Source organism: Eretmochelys imbricata, chromosome 2, assembly GCF_965152235.1.
Source record: "Eretmochelys imbricata isolate rEreImb1 chromosome 2, rEreImb1.hap1, whole genome shotgun sequence".
In the NCBI taxonomy this organism is placed as follows: Eukaryota; Metazoa; Chordata; order Testudines; family Cheloniidae; genus Eretmochelys; species Eretmochelys imbricata.
Window position 1 is genome coordinate 229,084,634 of NC_135573.1, and position 13,512 is coordinate 229,098,145.

Below are 13,512 nucleotides of genomic sequence, written 5' to 3' on the forward strand. Positions count from 1 at the left end.
CTGCTTATGCTAACCCTGTGCCACCACTCCCCTGAGGAAATGCCCCCTAGGGTAGTTGCTATGCTTTATGCTGCCATCACAGCGTAAAGTGGCTGAAATAGGGAACATTATCTGCCCCCTTCACTTCTGGATTCAAGGTGGTTTTTGTTTTGATTTTTGTCTTTTGACAGGATCAGCCCATTTCCACTGTTACATGAAACTGTGAAAGCTTCTTGAGGAGCTAACTTGTTGCTGTTTCAACCACAGTCTGATTAGTCTACTTCCTTCAGTGCTTAATTTTTGTCAGGATTGAGCCCCGGTACCTCTGGGCTTGGCAGTTCATAGTCCCAGCACCTCTGGACTTGCTGCATCACGTATGAATGTAAAAAAATTGCTTGAGCCCCAGCACCTCTTTCATTACAAATTAAGCACTGACTTCCTTCCCCTTACACTGGGCACTTCATCAGTCAGCAGTTCTCACAATCAGTGAGAATGCAGGGTAGATAAGCACTCCTACCATACTGCTTTCTATAGCTTTGAGCCTGTCCTTTGCATTACCATAGTTATGCTCACTTGCCAGGTTTTACTACCAAAGCCTCCAAAATAATCCCAGTTGTGCTGATCTCTTTTTTTTTTTTTTGGGGGGGGTGGGGGGAGGTCATTTACAGAGGTAGACCAAAGGGCCACAGAAAATTTACCTCAATTACAACATAGCAGTTTAAAAACCTTCTTTAAAAACCTGCAAATAACTTTAAAAGCCCCCCCAAAGTCTTGCAGCACTGGCAATATTTTCTTCTCTCTCTTGCTAGGCAGTCTCTCTTCAACTCTGTGCTAAAGATAACATTTTATGCCCAGCTTCCACAAATCAAGGGCTGTGTGCTCCAGTGCCTTGCCCTAATATAGGCACTTTCACCTGTGCACAGTGAATGTAGAACATCACCACCTGTTAAAGAGAGTGAATACTGCTGGGGTGGCATTTTATACTGCCTTGTGCTCAGGTGCAAGTGATTTAGCCGTAAAGCTGTAGAAAATGAGGCCCTCAGAATAGCCTCAGCAAAGAGCCACAACATAAATTATCTGCTGAATCAACACCTCCCCCTGCTAATACAATAATAATACCTGGTTTTTATATTGTACTTTTCATCAGTAGATTACAATACAAAATTGCTACTGTCCCTAGTGACCATTTTCCCTACCTTGTGCCTCATAAAATCTCTCTTAGGTCAGTACATTTTAATTCATTTCACTTTCTCACTAAATGCCCCTCTTTACCATATTTGTCTGTATTGACAAGTATGACAACAGGTGAACAGTAGCAAATGTCCATACATGCCTCTGAAAAGTAATAGCAGAAAAACACCACAGCCATCATACAATTTAGTACCAGGAGGTTTTAGTGGGGAAAGCTTTTCACTCTATACATATGTGATATTGAAGTTCTGATGGAGACTTCAGTCCTGCAAAGAGCTCTTTCTGCATACAGCCTCATTGACTCCAACAGAAGCCCATGCAGGCACAGGGATCTAGCTATAGAGAACTCGTTGCAGGATTGGCACCTCAGGCCCAGAGCTGATAAGGGACTTAGATGTGGCAATGCTGAATTTTGCAAAAGTTTAACTCTTAGGCACCATGAAAATTACTGGAATCCATAAAGCCTGTGTTAGGCCCCTTGATTCCCTATACAATGCATGGGGAAAGCAGGCACCTAAGAGGGTGATCCACAAAAGACTACTGATAGGTGGGGAGCTGCCTATGCTAGCCAGAGGAAGATGGCAATGGAAGATGTGTCCTAAGCTATACCCTTTTCAGAAAGTGAGGCATCTAAGTCTGGACTGCAGGGAGGTGCCTGTCTTTGTTAGTGAGCCACAACCATGGAACCCCTCTCCTGGAGTTATGTGTTTCAGGCTCCTAAGCCATTTCTTGCAAGACATGATTTAGACACTTGACTACCACCACACAAAGCTTGAGGGAGAAGACGGCAACTTCCTTATGTACCTTAGCCCAGTGCCTATGATCTAGGACACCATGAGTCTATTCCCCCTTCTGCCTAGGAAAGGTAAAGGCTTTGAAGAGGGGTTTCCTACTTCTCTGATGAGAGTAACTGACACTGAACTATGGGCTATTCTAACGTGGGGCTCTGTGTTGAACTATTAGTTGGGCCATAGAGCAAGTGAGAACCTCTCCACAGCCCAGTGATTAGGGCACTCACCTGAGGGGTGGGAGATCCCTGCTCAAATATTTTCTTCTCCTCAGGCAGAGGGAGTAAATGAACCTGGGCCTCCTACATGCTGTGTCAGTGCCCTAACCACTGACTTAAAAATGATGAGGGAGGCAACTCCTTCCATCAGTTCACCACCCACAACCATTTTGTGTGGAGCCAGGTGTACTCAGAGCACGTCTACCCGATCAGCCCCATAGGCAGTACCGGATTTACCATGGCGCCAATGGCTCCACAGCGCTGGGCCCAAGCTCGGAAGGGCCCCATAACACTCACTTCCTCCCCTCTCGCAGCGCTGCAGAAGTGGAGGTTCTGAGAGTGAGGAGCCTCGGAGCAGCAGGGATCTAGCGTGAGAGCTGAGAACCCACGGGGCCCTGGGAACTGTAGTTCCTTGGCCAGCTCCCTGCCTATAGAGCTGGCCCTGGAGCAGGGAAGGAACTACATTTCCCAGCATTCCCTTGGCAGCGATCAACGGGAAAGGGAGTGGAAGCTGAGACCCCATGTGCTGCAGCTTGCTGTGGATGCAGAGCTGGCTGCTAGAAGGGGGTGGCACTGTGAATGTGGAACAAGTATGCCCAAGGAGTAGAAGGCTTTGGCCCAGATATCACACTCAGAAGACTTCTTCAGACTGGATTAGGGATGCTGGTGTGACCTTGCCTGGCAGCCCCCAAAGAAGGAATTGGGTGGACTAAATGGACAGTGCACCTCTCTATCTGAAGCCTACCAAGGGAGGTATGTGTATCCCACCAGAAGTTAAAATGAAAAGTAAGTGAGAGGAGGCTCTACTAGAGGACCTGGGCAGCTTTAGATACAGAACCAGGCATGTAGAAGGATTTCCACGTCTGAGCACTGGAAGCAGAAATTGGCTTTTCCTTTCCAGGTTTATCTAATATTCAGAAAGGGAATCTAGCATCTGCCTTCCAGATTGAAACATCCTCAAAATTCAGGAGTGCTCAAGCTCAATTTAGGCTGCTGTTACTTCATTTCTCCCAAATCAAATATTCCAATCCACTGTAATTTGCTGTAGAAAAAGTAAGATAAAATTGAGCAACAAATGCTGGCATTGTCCCAGGGCTGGAATTGCTATTTTCAACAGCTATTACCATTTTTTTTTTTTAGTTTTGCTTGTTTAAAAGGAAGACAGCAATATTGCACTGGCAAATTCCCCACAGAAATGGAGAGGAACAAAGGAATAACAAAGACACCTCAACTTTTCCTCATTTATGTAGGACAGTCTTATAATATGGATCCAGACATCCTCCAGTCACACAAGCTGAAACTTGTTCCACTTTACTGCAGTTTTGTAACCATGCGGGAACCAGTCCTGTCTGTGTTCTGTGCACATCCAAAATTCCTGCTGAATTCGGAAGTGCCTTGCTTTTGTAACCATACTGCCCGATATTTTCAGCCTTTGTAAGCAAAGCAGGTTTACATTTAGTAAGTGGGTGGGAAGCCTCTCAGAAAATGTTAGGTACCTTAGGAAGTGTTGCTTATTCACTAGGTAATGTGAGACCTTCTCACAACAGTAAACCAGTGAGCATAGAATGCACTTTGCTCCTAGAGTCTAGAATGGGGTCCTTTGCTTCTATACACAGCCTATTAAAGACAACGAAAACACTCCCACTCACTTCAACAGGCTTTGGACAGAACTGGTTATTCACGGGGTAACTCCACTGTCTTTATAGGGTGCTGGTCCCACAGCGGGGGGGCCATGTGAGCTGGTTAGGCAAATTACACCGTTTTTACTTGTTTGTTGCCTAAAGATGTTTTGAAATACCTGGAAAAGAAAGAGGAAAGTATGATAATAAAGTTATTCCATTTTAAACCCTTATTTCATATGCACCTGTAACCCTTCTGCCCGTCAGAGTTGGCAGCAACGAGGGCTGGGTTCAGTATCTAGGGATTCCATTCCAACAACACAATGCAAAACCACCTCGAGCCCCCACCCAGTGACCTGGGACAAATATATACCACCCCCGCTGGGCGCCTCCAAAAAGCAATACTTCCCCTCTCTCAAGCACATAGTCTGAGTGTAGCAAAAAGCCTTCTAATAACAGAGAGAAACAATGTGGCATTATGTTGGGGAAACACCACCAACAGGATTCATAACACAACCCACGAGCAAAATCCACCCCAAGCAAATTGGGGCATGTTCTTTCCCTTTGGTTCTTGAGTCCAGCAACCCAAAATCACCCAAAGTCCCAAAAGTCCAACGACCCAAAAGTCTCTGTCCTTGCTCAGGGCAGGCCCAGAGTTCAAAAGTTTATCTGCAGAGTTTTTCCCTCCCACCCTGGGTGGAGATTGGGGGGGAAGGGTGTTAGGGGGCACCTTACGTGGTCCAACACTGATGGCCCCACCTCTCCATGGGGCTCTGCTCTGCCAGCCGCTCCGCTCGCTGTCCCACAAACTGCTCTGCTCCGCCAGCCGCTCTGCTCACCGTGCCGCAAACGGCTCCCCCACTACTTAACACAACACTCAGCGATTTCGGCTCTTTTGTAATTTCAGCTTGTAGTAGGGGAGCCACAGTGCTGGTGCACCATTAGCCCAAAGTGAATTCAGCTCAGCAGCCTGTAACTAGACTCCTAATGGAATAAAAATTAGCTCTGATATTCCACAGTGGAGAGAGGAGGAAGTGCAATTAGCATGTAAGGCCCTCAGCAGCAGGGCCCATACCACCAGGTATTAATACCTGTTCCCAGCCTCTCTCAATTCACAGAGTTTTAGAACCCATGTCCCTTGCCTAGCGAGTGCTACTTAGTGAGTAGCCTCCATCATAACAAAAGGCCAAGTACAGTTCCACTGTCCTTGATTCCCATAAACAGGGTAATAACAATTTATTCTTCCTGCCCCAATAACAGAGACACTGGGGATCCCACAGCAGCCAAAGTGACCATTTGGGCAGCTCTGGCCTCATTCTAGGTGGGGTGGGTGTGCCTATGCAAATGAGATCAGCCCCTGAAGTTCTTTTCCACAACTTGCCACACCTCACCACCAGATGTCAGGGTGGAGCTCATCCTGACCCTGCTTACACACCTAATACCCAGGATTTCCTCTTACTTTGCTAGATAAGTGACAATATGAATCAGTTTAGTGTCCCTGATAGGAAGAAAGCACAAAGACAGTGGTGCACATTCAGTCCTGAGTTACTGTGAGTGTAATGGGAATACTCGCAAGGATCTGCCCCAAGTGAAATTTGAACTGTAAAGCCGTAGAACTTTCAGGATGGTGTCACATTTCCCTCACGTGGTTAAACAATTTCAGACCCATTTACAGGCTCCAGGCTGAACATTTTAATTTTGGCAAAATTCTACCATCCAGTATCCAGGTGGCTCAGTCTAGTGCTTTGTGCGCTACTCCGTTCCATACAGGTTCTTAGAGCATGCTCATCGCCATAGTATCTGAGATAATGTGAGACATTAATGTTCATATTCTTCTTCTTCTTCTTCTTCTTCTTCATTCTTTCCAGTCACCGACTAAAGAAAATAGCAGTGTGCTGGTTTCTATAGTTAAGACTAAATTTCATACAAAGAAGGGACAGCAATTTTTCTTCTTTTTTAAACAGGAGCTTAGATTCTGAGGGAATCACAAACTTTGTGGGAAAACTTGTTGACATACCTACTCTTACTTCTCTCTGAGGAGATTACAGAGACCTACTGCCCCTAGATTAACAATCCATCAGGTTTCATTACCAATAAGGGAGTGTTTTCAAAGACAGGTTTTAGTTAGCAAGCAGGATTATATGTGAAAATATGCCTTAAGATCACAGCAGCTGAGAAACTGGCATTTGCATTTCTGAATATTTGGCAATGCTTTGACATCAGCACAGCAAATAGCATACCCCATGGTGCTCTTATATTTCAAAATTAGTGTATGATATCTCAAGTCAAATGGCATCTCATCAGATAAACACTTCAGCTTGCTTAAGTGCTCTAAAACATTCTAGAGAATTTTCTTTTTGATGCAGAAAGGCATATCTGATTAGCAACGCCACATATAATTGGGACCTATTATTCTCTTTGTTTCTCAGGTATGCATCTTCAGTTGTTTGCATAACAAAGAAAAGAAATGGTTTGTTTTTAAACATTGTCAGAAACTGACAAAAATGTATCCTTTCATTACTAATTCTCTGGTCTGATTCAAATATGTTTTGGCAATTGCAGTTCAGTCCCTAAGGGGCTCTAGAGCAGTGGTTCTCAAACTTTTTTCATGGACCACTTGAAAATTGCTGAGGGTCTTGGCGGACCACTTAATGATCTTTCCAAATGTTGTTTGTACTGTTAGCTAACTATTGTAAAGCGCTTTGGATAAAAGAACTGTATATAAAAAACCACAATAATTAGCTTTTTTTGTTCTAAAAATAAAAAGCACCCAACCCATATTTTAATATCAGTAGTCTTACCTTTCTAATGCGATGGATGTGGCCTCTCTCCCCTGCCATGGCAGCCCCCGAGCTGGGCTGGGAAGAAGCGGGGGGTCTCTCCCTCTCTCCCCCACCATGGCAGCCCTCAAGCTGGGGTGGAGGGGGGTATCTCCCCCACCACAGCAGCCACATTGCTGAGGCTGGGAAGGAGGGCCATCTTTCTCCGGCAGCTGCAGCCCTAGAGCTGGGGAAAGTCACCTCTTTCTCTGGCCGTGGCAGCCCTGCATGTCCCAAATTCCCCCCACTCCCTCTTTTCACCCCACTGCCCCCTCTCACCTACACCCTATTCCCACCAAGGCCACCACCTCACCTCACGTGTGTGTCTTCTCCAGGATCCAGGCACCTAATTAGTGGAGCCAGGCCTGCACAGCTTCACTAATTAGCTGGGTGGCCCTTCATTGTCTTGTGTTCAGCCACCAAGGCGCACAACTTAGAGGGAACTATCCACGGACTACCTGAATGGAGCTCCGTCTGCAGACTACAGTTTGAGAACCTCTTCTCTAGAGGATAAAAGTTCACATCACAAAAGCCACACCCACTACATGTACATATTTGACCTACTTTTATAAAACAGTCAGATTCTATTTGGAGAATCTCACAAATAAGTAGCATAGAAGCTAAATCACCTGCTATTCTCTTAGATTGAAAGGCAAGGAATGTAAACTTTCCCTCTGAAATTCATCCGCTTGAGGGTTGTTCTCTTGTATGTGCCAACTTAGAACTACTGTGCCCTAGATTTCTATATGATCAAAAATGACTTTAATAAAGAAGCCATACTATTGTCTTACGGTACTCACTAAATACCTTCAAACCAGGTGTTTGTCACATTTTTACTTAATTGCTGTTTTGAAAATGTTTAACCTTTCATTTTTTGAAAAGAGAAAAGCAGCAATGATTTATTTTTTAAAAATCTTTGCTTTCTTTTAACCAATCCACTAAAATAAAAAAAGGCATTTCCAAGTCGTTCAAAACAATGAAGCAAAGAAACGAAGGGTATCCCCACACAGGAATGGAAAATATTTGCTTGTGGTCTGCAATTGCTGGTATTTATGAAACAGAATATATATACATACATTTATTGACTTGAAGTACAGTCCAATTTTTCCCCCATCTCTATTTGAGAGCCTCAGTAAATATACAGACCATTGATAACCTTGCAGTAGAGGTAAGTCTAGGGCATTATTAACCTACTGCACTAGAAGCAATGGGATTCACAGGACCACTGAAATATAACAAATGGAAGATTAAGATAACAGCTCTGCGCATATACACTTGCTGTGTGGAGAGAACTGACTACGAGGAATTCTTTCACAGGTGCCATATGCCCGATACATTGAACTCATGGTTTCTAGTAGCCCCACTTCATGTCTGTATATGTCTGGTACGAATGAAACAGGAGGGTGAAGCTGGGAAATACATGTGTCACTATATAGTTCATTCTATGTGGGAAGATGTTGAACAGCATGGTAAGGTGATGGGGATTGATTCGGTTACTCTGAAAGAAGCATGACAGAAAATTTCTATGCAGCTATATTGGGGTATGATGAGGGGATTTGGTCTGATGACCATGTACTGGCAGCAGCCCTTTGGAGAAACCTTTTCAATAAGCACGGAGGGCCCCAGGCAGCTAGTGGAGTATGTGTGCAAGCGGTTGCAGTACCTGGATGCTATAAATGGAGAGGACTGGCTACTGACTGGTGAAGTGGCTTGGCACCCTCTTGTGGAGAGTAATGCCCAAAGCATCCTGAAGCCAACTTCCCCAGCGTATAATAATGAAGGACTCTGAGACCTTCAGTCAATGAACAAGGTGTTAAAAGTCAGCTTGTACCTAAAAGTGAGGTTCTTATTCTGTGGGGTACCCAAGAAGGGAAGAAATAAATATTTGCTGTTGAAAGAATATATTTAAATAAATAGCCTTTTTGTATTGATTTTACATGTTGGTAACCTGACAGCAGTACTCTTTTGAATATTCTATCTGGGATTAGATGCTGCTAGTTCACTTGAGGAATGCCTGGCTGTTGCAGAAGCATAAAGTTGACCCTGTAGGTAGGTTCTGAGAGACAGCGTCCATCCTTTGAAAACCAGATATCTTACCAAAAGTGATAGCTACCTCAAGAACCGGGTTCTCTGCTCTTTAACTGGCAAGAGGGGAGCTGCTTCACACAGATACGACATTACTCTTTCTGCTCCATGAAAAGTTGCTAAGCACAAGGCTGAGTTCTGCGTGTTCTCAACATTGATATGCCTCTATCCTGGCTTTGAGGGGACAGAGTCTATTTTTGCATTAAAATGCTTGGGAATTGGCTGAGAAGATCTTGAAATGATTTTTGATTAAAGCCCAGGTTAGGGTCAGACTGTGACTGGCCCTTTGCACAGATGCACAAGGAGAGGTAGGTGCAAGGAGCTGGAGCCAGGGCCAGGCATGTTCACAGTCCTTGCTAACCTCCTTGGGTACTAGCCACCAAGAGGGAGGGGATAGGGCCATGGTAGGACTATGGCTAAAAGTCACTTTAGAGTTTAGAGCTGTGCTCTAGTGATTGCTTCAGTACAGTAACATCTCAATGGTCTATTCACGTTCTCTAGGGGATAAAACTATGCTCTACCCACAAAGAAGAGGTTCAAGACCTTTTCTAGTTAACATTTTAACTAGTTAAGCAGGCAATAGTTACCCCAACAGTATTATTCAATGAAAACCTGCACCAAATAAATCAACAGAAAGTAGGGCTTTATTGCACAAACTAAAGGTCAACATGGGGTTTCTAGTTCAGTGACTGTGTTTTTTAATAGGTACGTCTTAAGGATAAAAAAAGCAGTACACAGGTATGTCTAATAAGTCTTTATTTCCAAACAGAAATTGCAAAAATATTCCATTACAGAACAATATGGAACTGGTACAGTGTCCTAAGAATGCATCATAACTGTGAAACCAATGTGTTTTTGACATAAAATCATTAGGCACTTTAAAACATAAAACAAAGTATAAATTAAAATCAACTGACTGATGTCTCAACAATACAACTTCACCTCAGTTTCCTGTTATAAAAGCAAGTGGTGATGCACACGTACAGTAGAGGGGCATTGCATGCCTCCTCCTAAATGCTACAGACAGACAGTTATACATTATACTGTAACATCTTAATATGTGAGAACAGACAATAGCAAGTGCATATCTTAAAGCATAAGAATGTACAATGATAGATTTTTAAGAGACCTTTTTCGAAATAACATTAGCAGAGCCTACACCATCAGCATCATTTTTTCTGGTGAAATGCACAGTCCTAACAGCTCAAAGAATGTGTAATAACTAGTGTGATATTCACATATAAAAGAAACAAAATAAAAGCAAACCCAAACAATACACATTTTGGAGACATTGAAACCTCAGGCAAGGGACACAAGTTTTAAACCTTTCTGAGACCATAGTTATGGGTTATGATGCACGGAATTATCTTGAAAATGAAAATGTATGTTCACTTATAACCTTATAAACTGTCATGTAGTTTAGAATCTCCCCATTTACCACTCTCCCTTAATTTCAGTCTGTGCATCACATGGACTAAAACAAAAGTAGAGATGGTCTGTAAAGAAGCTTAAATCGTAAATCTGCTTCAACCAGTATCTCAATTTGCAACCATGATTTTGCACCTATCAGTTTTGCAATTGTCTACAGGCACAATTAATCTCACCAAGATGTCTAACTGATATGTACAATCAGTTAGCTGGATTTCAAAGAGCTAGATTCTGGAACTGGATCTACCCATACACACCCCTGCACCTGTGTCTATCATCTTGGATTCCGCAGTGTGTGAATTCAGGAGAAGGTCTGCAGGGGTGCACTCGGGTGATCCAGTTGCAGATTAGGATGTTAGGTGACATTATTTGAACTCACAAACTATCCTTGCAAATGGGAGGCTAGGTTTTAAAATCTGTCCCTTAGTATGTCTGTAAGAGTTTTGTATTGGGTCATTCTGTAATAAACGGGGGGAGTCACAGGAAAGGCAAATTTTGGGGGGAAAAACCCAAAGTTTTTTCCAATGGATTAACTCCTATAAATAAAAAGGCAAATGGAAGAAAGATTCTCTCACTTCTGAAACCACCAGGATAATGAAGTCTTGGTGTAACATGGGTCTTTATTTGCTCTGACTTTTCTAGAGGAAGTAAATCCAGGAAGCAATTGTTCAAAATAACAGATGAAGACTTGTTAATGGAGAATTCAATGAGATAATCTCAAAATTCTGCCATTGGGATGCATCACTTTTTTTTCTTCTATTTTTGGAAAAATAGTTTGTAACTTCTCGGTCTCATTCTAACAGAATTTAATTTAATTAGGTATTTGATGTAATTAACATTAAGAATATAAACAAAAGGGCCAAATATGAAGCAGTTATAAAAATGCACATATAAAACATGTGTAAATTACAAATATATTAAATATACTTCAATTTCACAGGGGTGTAGGAATATTTCTATAACAGATAAAATTTAAAGAAAAAACAGTTTTGTTTTGTTTTTTACACTTTATTTAAACAGTCTTTTCCCCAATACTTTGCTCTCAGCTAAGCTCAATGATTGGAATATTTAATGTTTAATCTAATGTAGAATGAAGAATTAGTGTTATCTGGTCAAAGATGATATTTAGTAAACAAATATCTGAGATTTAGCGGAATATGTACAAAGGATAAGAAAATTATATATTTGACTTGATCATTCAATAGACTCCCCAAGAGATCATGGAGATTCTGCTGGTAGCAGAAACGGGTTATTAGAATTTTGTCCTATTCTATATTAAAATCTGTGAGCAATAATGTGCAAAGGAACATCACTTCCTGTAAATCAAAAGCACAGAAACAAAGGCTCAGACCAACTCCCACTAACGTTAATAGGGCTCTTTCCAGTGGGGCCAACTTTGCCTCTGCTCTCGCCCCTATAATCTCCACTGGTGTTTAGGGACCATACAGGAGCCACAAGGGGCCAGGGGAGAACTGCTTCATCACAAGACTAGTATGGGGCTTTCCATACACAACCCCACCCCCACTACAATCCCTGGCATAGGGCATGTGGCTTGGGGCAGGACACTGGAAGAGCTCTACTGGGGAGTTTTAATGGAACGCATCAGACGTCCTAACTCCTTGGAAGGTTTTATGCCTGAATGTCAGCGAGTTGCAGGAAGAAATGTAAAGGGTGACTGAGGTTTTGCGGTTGGTTTCTTTGGCTGACAGGTCCATTTTGTATGCGGGCCGGGATACTCATCTAGGGTGGAGGAGAAATGCCCATAGTGGTGTGCACTACCAGGGTTCTGGGAGGCACAGCATAGAATCTAGCCCATTGTCCTTAGCAGGAGTTGAACTGAACTGAGAAGAGAATACAATTAACTAAACTGGTTTAAAACAAAACAAAACAAAAACAACCATAGGCCTCTGATCCTGTAAACACTTACACACATTCAAACAAGTAGTCCCATTACATCCATGAGTTTACTCACAGTGCATAAAATTAAACACATGGGTAAGGGCTTATCTACTTGGGGAAACTGACTAGTGGTATAACACCCTAGTGTGGGTGTAAAGCCAACAGATGCCCATTCTCAGTGGGCAGAATCGAACTGAGGACCTCTGGAGCTCAGTGCATGAGCGTCTACCGCTCAAGCTAAAAGCCAACTGACTGTTAGCTAAGGCTATAGAGCAGTCAGTCAGTCTCTCTCTCTCCACCCCCAGCCCCCACCCACTAGAGGGGACAACACCACACCCAGAAGGTGTGTAGGTTACATACTTCCCCTAGCTGAGGAAGCACGTCCTGAGCTTCAGAGACTTCTTCTGAGTTGAAATCCCGGACAAGCTCCCACTTGTAACACCAACAGACCCTGGTTGTCGGCGGGCAGGATTGAACCTGGGACCTCTGGAGCTAAATGCATGAGCCTCTACTGCATGAGCTAAAAAGCCAACTGCCTGTTAGCTAAGACTGTAGAGCAGACTCATTTTCTCTCTCTAAGTGGTCTCGTGCCCGTGCCCTCTAGTGGCACCAGCACTCTATTGCACACTCCAAATGACTTTTTTCTGCAATAATTACTCTTAGTGGAGGAATTTGCAGGATCAAGGCCTTCAGTAGAAAAAGTTAATTGCCAAATGTAAACACATCAGACCGTGGAGCTAATAAATACACACTTTTGTCCACCTTGTGAGAAATGAACAAAAATGTCAAAACGTTTTTAAATTATAATAATTTGACAAGCAAAAATTACAAATGTCACATAGTGGCACCATCTTAAGATTGTGCTTTGTTAAATTTAACCAATAGTCCAAAGATTTTCCAGATAAATTTTGTTTGCGTAAACAATTTTGATCACAAGAAGTTCAAAAACGTAGCAATCACTATGTCAAAAATCATTCACTTTTCTCCTTAAGTGTAAAATATTCCCAAATTATAATAGTGCAGTTTAATACTCACAAATCATCATCATATCAAATCCAATACCAAACTTCTGATATACACACAAATTTTCTCCTTTGGAATCACCACCCTGGAATGAAAACAAAAAAACAACAAGTGTCACTGTTTCTTGTACACAAGTAAACGGTATATTAGATTCAAAATAAGCCAATTTTTTACAGTTCTTGTAACTTAAGCCTGTTTTGCCTCACACATCTGTATTCAGCCTTATGTTAGAATAGAGTCTCAGACATTTGTCATACAACATCATAGACTCAGAATCCTCAGGGTGTGGAAAGGACTGATAGTGAGCTATCTAGTTCAAACATCTGTTCTCTTTAGAGGAGGGCTCTAAGATCACTAGAACATCTACAGTAGTGGTTATTCAGCCGTGCCTACAGTTAGGCCACCGTATGGTATGCCTCTATCACCTTATCAGCAGCTCCTATCAGCTAAGCAGGGTCAGGCC

General features: G+C 42.7%; 1 long non-coding RNA gene and 1 pseudogene across 1 annotated transcript; one reads left to right on the forward strand and one right to left on the reverse strand.

The window, feature by feature from the left end:
* The first annotated feature begins 7,821 nt into the window (after window positions 1-7,821).
* LOC144260721 (ubiquinol-cytochrome-c reductase complex assembly factor 1 pseudogene) lies at window positions 7,822-8,403 on the forward strand (annotated as a pseudogene).
* A 1,035-nt stretch (window positions 8,404-9,438) lies between these two features.
* LOC144259896 (uncharacterized) lies at window positions 9,439-13,299 on the reverse strand. Its single transcript, XR_013344925.1, has 2 exons — window positions 13,256-13,299; window positions 9,439-13,134 (listed from the first exon to the last, which is right to left on the reverse strand). It is a non-coding gene; the product is annotated as an uncharacterized LOC144259896 (long non-coding RNA).
* Window positions 13,300-13,512: the final 213 nt, after the last annotated feature.